A 16,347-nucleotide genomic window follows, 5' to 3' on the forward strand; every position below is an offset into this window, starting at 1 on the left:
TCCGGGGACTTTTTCCCTGGTTCTTGGCCTCTAACGTGAGGGTGACTGGTCTGAGCGTCGGAGGGTCGTCGCCGGGAACCCCTTCCCGGCCCGACTTTTGTGCAGGCTCGCCGGAGATTCGTGCGACCAGACGGAGGCCTACGTCATCGACTAGGAGAGCGCCACGTGCCCAACGTCCGTTGGTTCAGCGATTCGGATAGGATCAATTTGGCGCCGTCTGTAGGAACGCTCCTGTATCCGAGCGGAAGCAATGGACGAAGCTGAACGACAACACACGGTGACGCTTTCCACGGAGGAACTCGACGCTCTGATCGAGTTGAGGGCCGCCAAGCTTGTGGAGTAAAAACAGAAAGCACCAGCCGAGCGGCCTGAGCAGCAAGCAACGTCAGCATCTAGTGGCCGAGCGGAAGCACCACAGGTCACCGTTCCATTCCATCGGGCCTTATTCCGCACCCCTGAAGCCGCAGCAACTAATCGAGATCAGGGATCTTCTTCGGATGAAATACCTAGACGAGACGACAGAAAAGGGAAAGCCCCCCGAGCGGATGCATCGCCCGAGCGGATGAATCGCCAATTTTCAGAGGCTATTCTAAGAGACCCTCTGCCCAAGCACTATGTGCCTCCGACGATCGGCGAGTACAATGGAACCAGCGACCCGGATGATCATTTAGGTAAATTCGATAACACTGCAACTCTGCATCAATACACAGATGGGGTGAAGTGTCGAGTTTTCCTCACCACCCTTTCCGGATCGGCTCAATGATGGTTTCGGAGGCTGCCGGACGGATCCATCACAAGCTTCAAGGACTTCCGAACGGCCTTCCTCCATCATTTTGCAAGCAGTCGGCGTTATCAAAAAACCAGCGTTAGTCTGTTTGCCATCAAACAGGAAGCCCGCGAATCGCTCCGAGCTTACATCCAGCGGTTCAACAGAGTGACCATGGACATTCCAACGGCCACCTCGGAGACCATGATGAATGCCTTCACACAAGGCCTCGTGGATGGGGATTTCTTCCGATCACTCATTCGGAAGCCGCCTCGAGACTACGACCACATGCTACACCGGGCCAACGAATACATCAACGTGGAGGAAGCCCAAGCAGCCCGGAAAAAAGAAACTCCAACCGAGCGGGCTCCTCCTGCCGAGCGGAAGCCGCACGCTCAACCACCCAGAGGACCGAGGGCCGAAGCAATCCGCTCCCCCCATGCTAGGTCCCACGTGCAAGAGGTAGCTGCTGCTCGGCCCAAGCCAAAGAAGAAATGGACCCCAATGTTCTGCTCCTTCCACCGGACGGATACGCACAACACAAGGGATTGTCGAAGTCTTCCCTTGATTGCTCATCCCGTTTCCCGAAGTGGTGGTCGACGATCGCCCTCATCCGATAGACGACAGAGAATTCATGAAGCCGATCAGACTCAAGCTGACAGGAGAAAACAACAGACTCCCGATCGGCATCGCTCTCCGAGGCGGGAGAATCGCCGAATGTCTAGAGAACGGTCCCGACCGTCCGCTCGGGAAGAAGAAAATAGAAGTAATACTTCCCGAGGCGAGATCAACATTATTGCTGGCGGGCCGACCGGAGGCGACTCTAACCAAGCAAGGAAGGCGAGCGTCCGACAGCTCCAGATCCATGCGGTCGGTTGCAGCCAGGAACGAGCAAGTGGACCCGAAATCAGTTTCGGGCCTCGGGATTTGGAAGGAGTCGAAGTCCCCCACGACGATGCTCTTCTCATCAAAGCGGTAATAGTCAATTACACTATTCACCGCGTTTTTATTGACACAGGAAGCTCGGTCAACATCATATTCAAAACGACGTTCGATCAACTGCAAATTGACCGCGCCGAGCTGCTGCCCATGACAACCCCCTTCTATGAGTTTACGGGCAATGAAGTCCTGCCGGTCGGACAGATTTGACTGGCTATCTCACTGGGAGAAGAGCCGCTCAGGAGGACGCGTACAACAAACTTTGTGGTAGTTGACTCTCCCTCATCATACAACGTCATTTTGGGACGACCGGCGCTCAGCGAATTCCTAGCGGCCGTCTCCACCTTCCACCAGAAGATCAAGTTCCCCGTCGAAGACAAAGTGGGAGAAGTACGGGGAGATCAACTGGCAGCTCAGCGATGCTACGTCGAGATGGTCCGAGCAGAAGCAAATTCCGCTCGGAAGTCGCCACGGATCGAGGTGAATGCTATAACTGAAAAGCCTCCCTCTTTAGTTTATGAAGAAAAAGAGGAAGTGCAGATACACCCGACCCGATCGGAGGCCACGACATTCATCGCGTCCGATCTGGAAGCGAGTCAGAAGGAGGAAGTGATCCAATGCCTCCGAAGAAATCATGACGTCTTCGTCTGGTCGACGCATGAGCTGCCCGGGATTTCACCAAGTATAGCGCAGCATGAGCTCCATGTCCGTCCGGACGCTCGGCCAGTAAAGCAAAGAAAAAGGGACTTCAGCGCCGAGCAGAATGTCATCATCCGGGCGGAAGTTGAGAAACTCTTGGAGGCCGGCCATATACGCGAGGTTCAGTTCCCGAGTTGGTTGGCGAATGTGGTGCTAGTTTCCAAGCCCGGCAACAAGTGGAGAGTGTGCATCGATTTCCAGGACCTTAACAAGGCGTGCCCAAAGGACTTTTACCCCTTGCCCCGAATCGATCAACTGGTGGACTCTACGGCCGGCTGCGAGTTGATATGTATGCTCGACGCCTATCAGGGATATCATCAAGTGTCGCTCGCCCGGGAAGATCAAGAAAAAGTTAGCTTCGTGACGACCGACGGCACCTACTGCTATAATGTGATGCCGTTCGGATTGAAGAATGCGGGAGCCACTTATCAACGCTTAATGAACAAAGTGTTCAAGGAGCAGATCGGGCGAAATCTGGAAGTTTATGTGGACGACATTCTTATCAAGTCTGTCCGCGCGGCCGATCTCTTCAAAGACATGGAGGAAACCTTCCGAACGCTACGGAAATATGGAGTCAAGCTAAATCCCCAGAAGTGCATGTTTGGAGCAAAAGGAGGGCGTTTCTTAGGTTACATAGTGACCGAGCGGGGTATCGAAGCAAATCCCAGCAAGGTGAAAGCCCTACAAGACATGCCGCCTCCAAGAAATATGAGGGAAGTACAGCGTTTGACTGGTCGGATAACTGCTCTGTCCAGGTTCATCTCCAAAACTGTCGACCGGAGCCTTCCTTTTTTCAAGATCTTGCGCAAGGCCACTAAGTTTCACTGGGACGAAGAATGCGATCGGGCGTTCGAAGATTTGAAGGCATATCTGAACTCTCTCCCGGTATTAGCCAAGCCGGCTGCGGGTGAGCCACTTTGTATCTACTTATCTTCAACCGAGCAATCCGTCAGCTCGGCACTAGTAAGGGCGAGCGGAGAAGAGCCTGAATATTTTCTGAGCCATATTTTAAAAGATGCTGAATCTCGCTACACTGGGCTCGAGAAACTAGCTTTCGCTTTGGTCCTCGCCGCTCGGCGCCTCCGTCCTTATTTCTTGGCTCATACTATCATCGTCCGGACGAATAGCCCATTGGGAAGAGTGCCGTTAAATCCCGAAGCGTCTGGACGGCTCATTAAATGGACGACGGAGTTGAGCGAATTCGACATCCAATACCAGCCCTGGTCGGCGATAAAGGCGCAGTCCTTGGCAGATTTTTTCACCGAAGTGCAAAGGCCAGAACCCGAAGCCATGTGGAAGATATTTGTGGACGGATCGGCCACTCGGCTCGGGAGCGGTATTGGTGTATTGTTGCTTTCTCTCCGAGAAGAAAAGATGCATCTATCCGTCCGGCTTGATTATAGAGCTACGAATAATGAAGCAGAGTATGAAGCCCTTATAGCCGGCTTACAGGCTGCTCGGCATGTAGGGGCCGGACGGGTGACGCTACATTCAGACTCCTTTGAAATCAACAACGCCCGGCTCAAGCTTTACGCTCAAGCCTTCGAGAAACTCAAGGCCGATTTCAGAGAGGTTATTATCTAGAAGATACCCCGAGCGGAGAACCAAGCGGCCGATGAGTTAGCCAAACTCGCAAGCTCAATAACGCCGGTCGCCATCCAGCAGCCAATTGAACAAGTTTCGTTGGTGGCTCACGTCGACCGGATGGAGGGTCTCTCGTTTCCGAGCGACTGACGAACACTCATCATGGAGTTCCTCCGCTCGGGTGCTACACCGTCCGATCGGGATGAAGCCCAACTACTAAGGAGAAGAGTCGGTCGGTTCACGCTCATTGGAGACCAACTATACAAGAAGGCTTTCTCTCGCCCACTGTTGAAATACGTGAGCTCGGAAGACGCGGCGTACATCCTCCAAGAAGTGCATCAAGGATCCTGCGGTGGGCATCCGGGCGGACGATCGCTGGCTAAAAAAATCCTGCTAGCCGGATACTTCTGGCCATTTATACAAACAGACGCCGCTCGGACCGTCGCGACGTGCCTTTCTTGTCAAAGGTATCATAATTTCTCTCACCGACCGGTAGAAGAAATGAAGGCAGCCACTGTACCTTGTCCCTTCGACCAATGGGGAATGGATATTGTGGGTCCATTCCCTATGGCGACCTGGCAGCGGAAATTTTTACTAGTGGCTGTCGATTATTTTTCCAAGTGGGTGGAGGCCGAGCTGCTAGCCAAGATCACCGAGCAGATGGTCAAGAAGTTTATCTGGCAGAACATCATCTGTCGATTCGGCATCCCCCGTCGACTTATTTCCGACAACGGGTGACAGTTCACAGGAAAATTGCTTGAAGATTGGTGCAAAAGCTACGGCATCGAACAGCACTTCACGTCCGTGGCATATCCCCAAAGTAATGGTCAAGCCAAAGTAGTCAATCGGGAAATTCTTCGCATTTTGCGCGCTCGGCTCGACCATATGGGAGGTAGCTGGGTGGATGAAGTGCCAGGCGTCTTATGGGTCATCCGAACGACACAGAAGGAAGGAACTGGAGTCACGCCCTTCCATTTGGTGTATGGCGGCGAAGCGGTTATTCCTGTCGAAGTTGGCGTCGAGTCCGCTCGGATCCAGAATTATGATGACGACAACGCCGAGCGGAGGAACATGGAGCTGGATTTGGTCGAAGAAGAAAGAGCCAAGGCGTCCGTCCGACTGATGGCGTATCGTCAAAGAATGAAGCAGAATTACAACCGGCGCGTAATCCCCAAATCCTTCCAGGTCAGCGATCTTGTCTGGAAGAAAGTGAAGCCGGTCGACGACGTTGGCAAGCTAGAAGCTCCCTGGGCAGGCCCCTTCAAAATCATCGAAAAGCTCCGCTCGGGCGCTTATTATTTGGAGGATGAAGGCGGGCGACAACTGGACCGACCATGGAGCGCGAATCATCTCCAACCTTATCGAGCTGGGTGAAAGGTGCATTGATGTAACTCGCTTTTGTATATATTTTGATCGCCTATGTACTTGTAATGCAGGCAGCAAAATGATAAAAAGGATGACAAATAGCTTTGTCGAACGACGATGTTCAAATTAGCCTTAAAGGCCGTCGAGCTCCGACGTTAAAAATCGAGAGACGAGCCAGCGTCTATAAATCTTCCGAGCGGAAGACCGTCGAGCTCCGACGTTAAAAATCGAGAGACGAGCCGGCTTCTATAAATCTTCCGAGCGGAAGACCGTCGAGCTCCGACGTTAAATATCGAGAGCCATCGAGCTCCGACGTTAAAAATCGAGAGACGAGCCGACGTCTATAAATCTTCCGAGCGGAAGACCGTCGAGCTCCGACATTAAATATCGAGAGTCGTCGAGCTCCGACGTTAAAAATCGAGAGACGAGCCGGCGTCTGTAAATCTTCCGAGCGGAAAATCGTCGAGCTCCGACGTTAAAAATCGAGAGACGAGCCGGCGTCTATAAATCTTCCGAGCGGAAGACCGTCGAGCTCCGACGTTAAAAATCGAGAGACGAGGCGACGTCTATAAATCTTCCGAGCGGAAGACCGTCGAGCTCCGACGTTAAATATCGAGAGACGAGCCGGCGTCTATAAATCATCCGAGCGGAAGGCCGTCGAGCTCCGACGTTAAATATCGAGAGACGAGCCGGCGTCTATAAATCATCCGAGCGGAAGGTCGTCGAGCTCCGACGTTAAATATCGAGAGACGAGCCGGCGTCTATAAACCCTCCGAGCGGAAGACCGTCGAGCTCCGACGTTAAAAATCGAGAGACGGGCTGGCGTCTATAAACCCTCCGAGCGGAAGACCGTCGAGCTCCGACGTTAAAAATCGAGAGACGAGCCGACGTCTATAAATCTTCCGAGCGGAAGACCGTCGAGCTCCGACGTTAAAAATCGAGAGACGAGCCGGCGTCTATAAACCCTCCGAGCGGAAGACCGTCGAGCTCCGACGTTAAATATCGAGAGACAAGCCGGCGTCTATAAATCATCCGAGCGGAAGGTTGTCGAGCTCCGACGTTAAAAATCGAGAGACGAGCCGGCGTCTATAAACCCTCCGAGCGGAAGACCGTCGAGCTCCGACGTTAAAAATCGAGAGACGAGTCGGCGTCTATAAATCTTCCGAGCGGAAGATCGTCGAGCTCCGACGTTAAATATCGAGAGACGAGCCGGCGTCTATAAATCTTCCGAGCGGAAGACCGTCGAGCTCCGACGTTAAAAATCGAGAGACGAGCCGGCGTCTATAAATCTTCCGAGCGAAAGACCGTCGAGCTCCGACGTTAAAAATCGAGAGACAAGCCGGCGTCTATAAACCCTCCGAGCGGAAGAGCGTCGAGCTCCGACGTTAAAAATCGAGAGACGAGCCGGCGTCTATAAATCTTTCGAGCGGAAGACCGTCGAACTCCGACGTTAAAAATCGAGAGACGAGCCGGCGTCTATAAATCTTCCGAGCGGAAGACCGTCGAGCTCCGACATAAAAAATCGAGAGACGAGCCGGCGTCTATAAACCCTCCGAGCGGAAGACCGTCGAGCTCCGACGATTAATATCGAGAGACGAGCCGGCGTCTATAAACCCTCTGAGTGGAACATGCCAACAAAAAGGATGCAATTGCCCCAGAAACTCACCTTCAATATCGTTAGATCGTCTCTACGTTCCGCTCGGCCCAGCATCCAAAGGTACTTCATCGGTATTTAGCGAGCGATCTCTGCTATCAACGCGGAATATTAAGTAGTCGAAATATTACATATTAAGCCGAGCGGAAGGGCAATGCCAAATACTTAGTAACCTTTCGAATACCAGAGGGGTGATAATAGGCGAGCGGGCAACACACATATTCACCAGTGAAAGGACAGAGTACATGAAAGAAAAACATTGCATTAAAATTAAAACTTTAGGCCGAGCGGCCTAAGTACAGAAAAGATCATTTTTTGGCCTAGCGGCCCAACTACATCTACCGACGTCTACTCAATGTAATCATAAAGGGTCTTGGGGATGTTATCCAGAAGCGCCACCTGATCGCCGGCCGGAATGGTAGTGGACTCCGGAAGAAGACCCTTAGACTTCAGATAAGTGGTGGTGGCGGTCATAGCCAAGTTGAAGGCTGTGTACATCCGCTCGCAGATTTTCTCCGAGAATTCAGGCGAGCGGATGTAGCTCTGTCTTAAGGCAGCGACTCGACTCGGCTCGGCATCTTGATATTCTTTGAAAGCCGCCTGGGAGCCAGTAAGGGCTGTTGGTGCAATATCCCTCAGGTCAAGGTTGACCTGGGTAACCAAGCTGAGTCTTGGTTTGGGTTTAGATGTTTGACAATAAGATATTGATTGAAGAAGAGTCAAGTAGGTCAAGGTTGACTGGATACTTGACTGGGAAGTCCTAACTGGGATGTTAGGCAAAATGAAAGTCCTAGTGAGTGAAGCTAGGCAGATGGAAACCCTGGTGAGTGAAGCCAGGTGAAAGTCCTAGTGAGTGAAGCTAGGTGAAAGCCCTGGTGAGTGAAGCCAGGCAAGGGAAAATCCAGATGGATCAAGGATGATCGGACATCTGGTGCTGGGAAGTCCAAGTAGGTCAAAGGATTGACTGGATACTTGGCAAGGAAGAAAGTCCAGATGGATCAAGGATGATCGGACATCTGGTGCTGGGAAGTCCAAGTAGGTCAAAGGATTGACTGGATACTTGGCAAGGAAGAAAGTCCAGATGGATCAAGGATGATCGGACATCTGGTGCTGGGAAGTCCAAGTAGGTCAAAGGATTGACTGGATACTTGGCAAGGAAGAAAGTCCAGATGGATCAAGGATGATCGGACATCTGGTGCTGGGAAGTCCAAGTAGGTCAAAGGATTGACTGGATACTTGGCAAGGAAGGAAGTCCAGATGGGTCAAGGTTGACCAGACATCTGGTGGAAGTCCAAGTAGGTCAATGGAGTGACCGGATACTTGGCACGACGAGTAAAAGTCCAAGTGGGTCAAAGGGATTGACCGGACACTTGGTGGGGAGTCCTGGCAGGTCAAGGGAGTGACCAGATGCGAGGCATGATGTACCAACAGGTCAAGGTTGACCGGATGTTGGTTAGGGAGGTTTGGGACTTGGTTTTGGGCAAAAACCAAGTGCTGGATCGATCCGTGGATCGATCCAGGCTGTGGATCGATCAGTGGATCGATCTAGATTCTTCCCAGCGAACAGAAAGCTTCTGGATCGATCCGTGGATCGATCCAGAGGTCCCGATCGATCAGCCGATCGATCGGGACGATGCTGCTTCGCGCGATAAGCGCTGGATCGATCCGTGGATCGATCCAGAGCACAGAGGCGCTCTGGATCGATCCGTGGATCGATCCAAAGCCTCCCGATCGATTGGGAACATTCGAATCGATCGGGATCCGAGCCGCAGGCGAGCGTGGTCTTCGGCATCTTTTTACGAGCTCTTCTCAGATTCATTCCAGCTCCTCCACAGCTCTCTACAAGCACGTGATCGCCAGTTCTTGAAGGTTCTTGGAGGCTTTCCAAGTCAAGAGGCGGATCTATTGCAAGAGGAAGAAGATAGGGTTAGGGTTTTTACGGCATATCTTGTAAGCTTTTGCTTAACTTGTATTTCCCTTTCTTCTTCTTGTATTGAGAGTATTGTAGGGCTTCTCCGCCTTTGGTAGTTACCATAAAGGAGTGTTATTCATAGTGAAGGGTGTGTGCGTTGGTGTGGATCCTTAGATTAGTCACCTCTTGTGAGGTGGATACCAAGTAAAATACTAGTGTTAGCGTGTTTGTGTTTGTTTCTGTATTTTCCGCTGCACATCTTGAAGAAACAAGCAACACCGAGCAACGAGCACGCGACGAGCTATTCACCCCCCCTCTAGCTACTTTTGGTCCTAACAAGTGGTATCAGAGCGAGGCCGCTCTTCACCGGAATCATCGCCGGAAGGGTCAAGCATATCAAGAAAAGCTAGAGGGTGAAGAAGTTGGAGCAAATTCTTCAAGTTCAAGACTTTATCAAGCTCAACTTCAAGATGCAATTCCAAGATGGGCTTGGATTTGACACAAGGGTGGCTCCACCATACACTTCTACGAGTTTCGATTCTTGGAAATCAAGAATCGAAAATTTTCTTATGATGGAGATAGAGCAATGGTTTGCTCTAATGGAAGGCTTCAAAGCTCCAACAAACTCCAAGGGCAAGCTTCTAAAGAAAAGCAGATGGAGCTCAGAGCAAATTCAAAGGGGCGAGGCAAATGACAAAGTGACCAAGCTTCTGGTCAATTTATTGCCTAGCCACATCTTGGCTCGAGTTGGAGAATTCGAAGATGCCAAGGAGCTTTGGAGCAAATTGGTCAAGCTTCATGAAGAGATCCCCTCCACTGTACAATATCATGAAGAATCCAAAGAGGGTGACTCTTTGGAGCAAGACCAAGAGGAGGACCCCGAGGTTGAGAGATACTCAATCTCCGAAGAAGAGGAAATCCAAGAAGCTTCATCCTCAAGGGAATGCACCGAAGGGAACAAGGAGGGAGCATACTCCTTGTTTCACATTCAAGATGATGAAGCCTCCACCTCTAGGATTGAGGGGGAGCAATCCTTGGTGACGCCGGATCAAGAAGAAGGAGAAGCTTCTACATCCGGGTCAAGTGAAGAAGAAGAAGATGGTGCCACCTCCGAAATTCAAGAAGTAGCAAATGGAGGAGCAAGTGCCATCCCTACACAAGAAGGTATAAATGTTTCAATTAAAAATAAAAATCATATAATATGTTTTGAGTGTAGGGAAAGTGGGCACTACAAGAGCAAGTGTCCCAACTTGGCCAAGAAAAAGGGTCAAGTGACGAAAAAGGGCAAGGAGAAGCCCAAGGAGACCACCCCCGGGACAAAGAAGAGCAAGGAGCATATCATATGCTTCTCTTGCAATCAAAAGGGGCATTACCGGAGTCAATGCCCCAAGGGGAAGAAGGTGGTCAAGGCTCAAGGAGGCACTAGGCAAGGGGGAGCCTTCAAGGTAAAGAAGAAGGTAACATTTATTGAGCCTACCCCTTTACATTATGGTAAAAAGCATGATGGTTCTAACTTTTATCATTTTAATGCTATTTACCATGAAAATAGAAAACATGATAGTGTTAAAGAAAAACATATAGCCTTTCATGCTAAAACTACTACACCTAAGGCTAGGATTGTAGGTAAAAATCTAGGCGTAAACTCTAAGGATTTTAGATACAAGCCTAGAAACAAAAATGCTCATGGGTCAAATACTAAGGACTTAGTGAGAGAAAATCGAGTCTTGAGGTCAAGACTTGATAAAATGGAAAAGACCCTAAAAAGGATGGAAAATATCCTATTAGGGCAAAATGAGCATAACCTAAGTCTAGGAGCACAAAGGTCATCTAATGGCCATAGAGGTTTGGGATACAAACCAAAGGCTAAGAAGGATGTGCCCTCTTACCATAGAGTTCCATATAGCTATGGAACAAATCCTAGGTCTAGTGGTCAAGCCAAAAATACTAGGGAAGTCATCCCTAAGAGTATTTTTGTAATAAATGTGAATAAGACTTCTAAGAAGTCTAAGAAAGTCACAAACAAGGTCACAAGGGAGGTTATCCCTAGAGTTGACCTAGAAAATGTGACCAAGGCTTCTAAGAAGCCCAACAAGGTCACTAGGAAGGTAGCTAGGGAAGTTATCCCTAGTGAGTACCTAGAGCATCCAAGGAGCACCAATAGGTGTTGGGTTCCTAGGAGCATCTTCTCTACCCCATAGATGGGTTAGAGAGTGTCAACTCCGATTAGAAGGGTAGTTAACCCAACTTTGAGGAAATTGACACTCAAGGAGCATTTTCAGGGTTTTTGTTAACCTTTGAAAATGAAATGGAATTATTGATTACTCCTTGAAAGAGTAAAATGTGCCTAATGGTGGAAGAATTGATTTTAATCTTAAATGGCACATATTGGAAAATTAATAAGAACTATCAAGTTGGGTTTTTGGTATGTTCTTAGGCAATTTAAGGCAATCCGGGCCTTAAATTTAAAAGTGCTACTCTTGAGGAAAAATGGAATATGCCAACATTTGAGGACATGTTTATTTTAATTGGCATAAATTAATCAAGGGAATAAGAAATGCAAACTTAGGCTTTGGCATTTTCTTGAAGCACTTTAGGGCAATCTAGGTTTAAGGTGTAAGTTTAGCTAAGACTTTAAGGATACTTAGATAGTTAATCTAGGTATATTTTATTTATGCTAAATCTTACCATGATTGTTTGCCCATCATATGCCATGACATCATATTTTATCTTATTTGTATTTTGCATTCATGACTTATCATGAAAAATACAAAAATACCATGTCATGCCATACATACATCATGTAGTTATAGAAATCTTTCTTTTGAAAGCTATTTTATTTTGATGTATGCCATAACATAATCATGCATTAAGATTAATTCCTTGTAATTAAGGACGAATGGCATTTAACGACACTTATTGACAAGTGACATCCTGGGTAGATGTCTAATATCTCTAAAATGCCTAGATAGATATGCATGATCCCTAGATTAGGGCAAAACCAAAATCTACATCTCACAAAGACTATAAGGTGACTTGTATGTGTTTTAGTGCATATTATATACAAGTGAGATGTTAGGATGATGAACAACACTCAAGATGTTGATTTAGTGCATTCTTTAGAGTTTTAGGTTCATCAAAACACATAGTTATGTGTTTTCCCATCATTGGGAAAGCTAATGTACAAGTCATGTGCATTAAGCCCAAGGAATGTGATGGGATATTGGTTTTGAAAATGTTTTTAAAATGTTTTTGGAAAACCTTGGTGAAGGCTATCTTTTGATAGTAATCACCATTGAATAGTTAGACACAAACTTGAAGAAAAACACTAAAGTTTTTGTAAGTTTTCAAGTTTGTGTCAATCTTTGAAAATATGATGTATTTTCATAGAAAACTATTTTTCCATGATTAAGTATGCCCTAAATAATGTCTACACGAAATTTCATAATTTTTGGATTTTTGTAGAATTTTCTAGGGGTTTCTGAAGTTGACTGAAATGAAATTTCAGCAACTATCAGAGCTCCGATCGATCCATGGATCGATTGGAGTTCCATGAATCGATCCATGGATCGATTCAAACGGCATTTCCCGCGAGCAGAAGCTCGCTGGATCGATCAGCCGATCGATCCAGGGAGTCTGAATCGATCCGTGGATCGATTCAGAAGGGTTCAATCGATTGGAACCCAACTTCAATCGATCCAAGTTGCTGATTTTGGCTGGGAAGGCCTGATTTCAGCATCTTTGAACCGCTTTGAGTCTAGGTAACCATTCCAAACCCCTTAAATACATTTGTATACATACAAAGGGTGTTTTCATGTTGAAAACAAGGATGGTTTGGTTAACGAAGACTAAGTAGAAGTTTAGGTTGAGGTTGTTTCAAATTTTGAATATTTGAACCTCAAAACTTCTAAATTTGGGTTTCCTAAAGGTTTAGGGATTCCAAGTCATTGTTGGTGCAATGACAGAAGTTACCACCATGTCTTTAGGGGGAGGGACTCTTTAAAGACATGAAAATTATTTTTCATGAACCTTGGAAGGTGGTTAACCTTCTGTTGTAAACTTGCTCAATGTTGAGCATTTAAACTTGAAATGGGAAAAAATGGGGAGTGGATATCCTCATTATTTCAAGTGGACACTCAAGTGGTTGAAAATGCTCAAGGCTGGGTATTTGTCAACGTTGAGGGAGAGGTTAAGGATAAATGAAGGGTATGGGACCTTCATTATCGTGTTGATCACAACGAGTGATGTTGTGAACAACGATGAGCAACTCTTCAGGGGGAGAGTCTTCAACAAATGGATTTGTTGAAGTGTGTCCAGAATTGGAGCATAGGTTGATGTGTGTCCAACGATGGGTTGATGTGTGCCAATAGGGGGAGAATGTATGGTTAAGCTTAGTCCTTCATTACCTATGGGAAGGTCATAGGGGGAGAATGAAAGGACTCATGAAAGGGAGTAAGTTAGGCTTTCATTACCTAGAGGGAGTTTGCCCTCTTAGGGGGAGAATGAAAAGCTTAATTTATGCTTTCATTACCTAGTGGCATGAAGAAGGAGGCTATGGGATTAGCCTAACTTACATATGGGATTGTAAGTGTTATTGTGGTATTGTCAAACATCAAAAAGGGAGAGATTGTTGGTGCAATATCCCTCAGGTCAAGGTTGACCTGGGTAACCAAGCTGAGTCTTGGTTTGGGTTTAGATGTTTGACAATAAGATATTGATTGAAGAAGAGTCAAGTAGGTCAAGGTTGACTGGATACTTGACTGGGAAGTCCTAACTGGGATGTTAGGCAAAATGAAAGTCCTAGTGAGTGAAGCTAGGCAGATGGAAACCCTGGTGAGTGAAGCCAGGTGAAAGTCCTAGTGAGTGAAGCTAGGTGAAAGCCCTGGTGAGTGAAGCCAGGCAAGGGAAAATCCAGATGGATCAAGGATGATCGGACATCTGGTGCTGGGAAGTCCAAGTAGGTCAAAGGATTGACTGCATACTTGGCAAGGAAGAAAGTCCAGATGGATCAAGGATGATCGGACATCTGGTGCTGGGAAGTCCAAGTAGGTCAAAGGATTGACTGGATACTTGGCAAGGAAGAAAGTCCAGATGGATCAAGGATGATCGGACATCTGGTGCTGGGAAGTCCAAGTAGGTCAAAGGATTGACTGGATACTTGGCAAGGAAGAAAGTCCAGATGGGTCAAGGTTGACCAGACATCTGGTGGAAGTCCAAGTAGGTCAATGGAGTGACCGGATACTTGGCACGACGAGTAAAAGTCCAAGTGGGTCAAAGGGATTGACCGGACACTTGGTGGGGAGTCCTGGCAGGTCAAGGGAGTGACCAGATGCGAGGCATGATGTACCAACAGGTCAAGGTTGACCGGATGTTGGTTAGGGAGGTTTGGAACTTGGTTTTGGGCAAAAACCAAGTGCTGGATCGATCCGTGGATCGATCCAGGCTGTGGATCGATCAGTGGATCGATCTAGATTCTTCCCAGCGAACAGAAAGCTTCTGGATCGATCCGTGGATCGATCGCGGCTGCTTCGCGCGATAAGCGCTGGATCGATCCGTGGATCGATCCAGGCGCGTTTCCAGAGCACAGAGGCGCTCTGGATCGATCCGTGGATCGATCCAAAGCCTCCCCGATCGATTGGGAACATTCGAATCGATCGGGATCCGACCGTTGCGTCGGGTTTAAAGCCGCAGGCGAGCGTGGTCTTCGGCATCTTTTTACGAGCTCTTCTCAGATTCATTCCAGCTCCTCCACAGCTCTCTACAAGCACGTGATCGCTAGTTCTTGAAGGTTCTTGGAGGCTTTCCAAGTCAAGAGGCGGATCTATTGCAAGAGGAAGAAGATAGGGTTAGGGTTTTTACGGCATATCTTGTAAGCTTTTGCTTAACTTGTATTTCCCTTTCTTCTTCTTGTATTGAGAGTATTGTAGGGCTTCTCCGCCTTTGGTAGTTACCATAAAGGAGTGTTATTCATAGTGAAGGGTGTGTGCGTTGGTGTGGATCCTTGGATTAGTCACCTCTTGTGAGGTGGATACCAAGTAAAATACTAGTGTTAGCGTGTTTGTGTTTGTTTCTGTATTTTCCGCTGCACATCTTGAAGAAACAAGCAACACCGAGCAACGAGCACGCGACGAGCTATTCACCCCCCCTCTAGCTACTTTTGGTCCTAACAAGGGCCTCATTCAGATTCTGAAGCTTGTCCGCGTCGGCTGAGCGGCCCGCCTTCTCCCTGTCGAGCTGCTCCATCAGCTCCTTCACCTTCAGCTCCAGGCCCCGAGCCTCCACGTTCTTTTTCTCCAGATCGGAGATGGCCGTATTTTTTCGAGTGGTGGCCAGGGTTAATTTTGTGTCAAGCGACTTGACTTGTCGCTCGGACTCGGCCAGGGCGTGAGCCTGGTCGGCCGCCTTCTTCTGCTCGACCGCCAGCAGATCTTGAGCTTTGTTCAGCTCCTTTTGCAGCTCGGCATACGAGGGACCTTGAGAGCCGGACGGGCCGCTAACCGCCTTCAGTTGTCTTAATTCGTCATCCACCATCGCCAGGCGGTTGGAGACAGCTATCTCTTCCACCCATCTCTGGCGAGAGAATTAGAAGTTGTTAGTGGCCGAACGGAGATAAGGCATACCAAACACTGAAGAAAACAAACTTACCCCCGTGACCTCCTGCATATGGCTATTGGCCAAATTTCGAAGGGGGATCAGCGCGACGCGCGCCCGAGCGTCAGCCCACATCTCGGCTAGGGGCCCCTTCAAGGTGATGGTGTGCTCGGGCACGGTTGGACGATCGGCCTCTAGCAGCAACTCTTCAGTCGGGAGATGAAGAGAGACTCGTACAGTGCGGCCATGGCCGGGGGTCGTCTGCCCGGCGGTCGAAAGAGGATCAGAAGCCGGAGCCGAAAACTGAGAATGAATGGTTGAACGCTTGACTGGTTGACGAACGGGCGGAAGGGTGCTGACCGGAATAGCTTCAATAGGGGCCTCCGACTCGTCCCATTCCGAAGGCGTCCGATCAGACGAAATAGCCTCGATTTCTGGCGCCTTGCCGCGAGCATGTGCAGTAGCTTGGGCAGACGGTTGAACGACAGAGGTAGCCGAGCGGAGTGGAGTTTCCACTCGGCGCCTCTTCGAGGCGGGTTGCCCCTCTTCCCGAGCGGAACCTTCTTCTTGGACAGTTGGTCCTCCGCTGGGAGTGGCTCCACTTGCCTCATGCTGTTGAGAAACCTGAGCGGCCGACTCTGCATGAGTCCCGCTCTCCCCTTCATGCGAGCCGACCGACTGGATGCCGAGCACCTCCATCTCCTTGGCTGTCGCGGCTTCGAGCGTCGCCGCCTTTCTCTTCAGAGTGCCGGCCATCACCGACTCCATGACGATGTCCGCTGCAAAGGAAAGGAGAAAAATCAGTTAGCAATCAAAGCAAACGCCCAAGTAAAATTCTTA

This window comes from Zingiber officinale, chromosome 4A (assembly GCF_018446385.1).
Source record: "Zingiber officinale cultivar Zhangliang chromosome 4A, Zo_v1.1, whole genome shotgun sequence".
NCBI classification, from domain to species: Eukaryota; Viridiplantae; Streptophyta; class Magnoliopsida; order Zingiberales; family Zingiberaceae; genus Zingiber; species Zingiber officinale.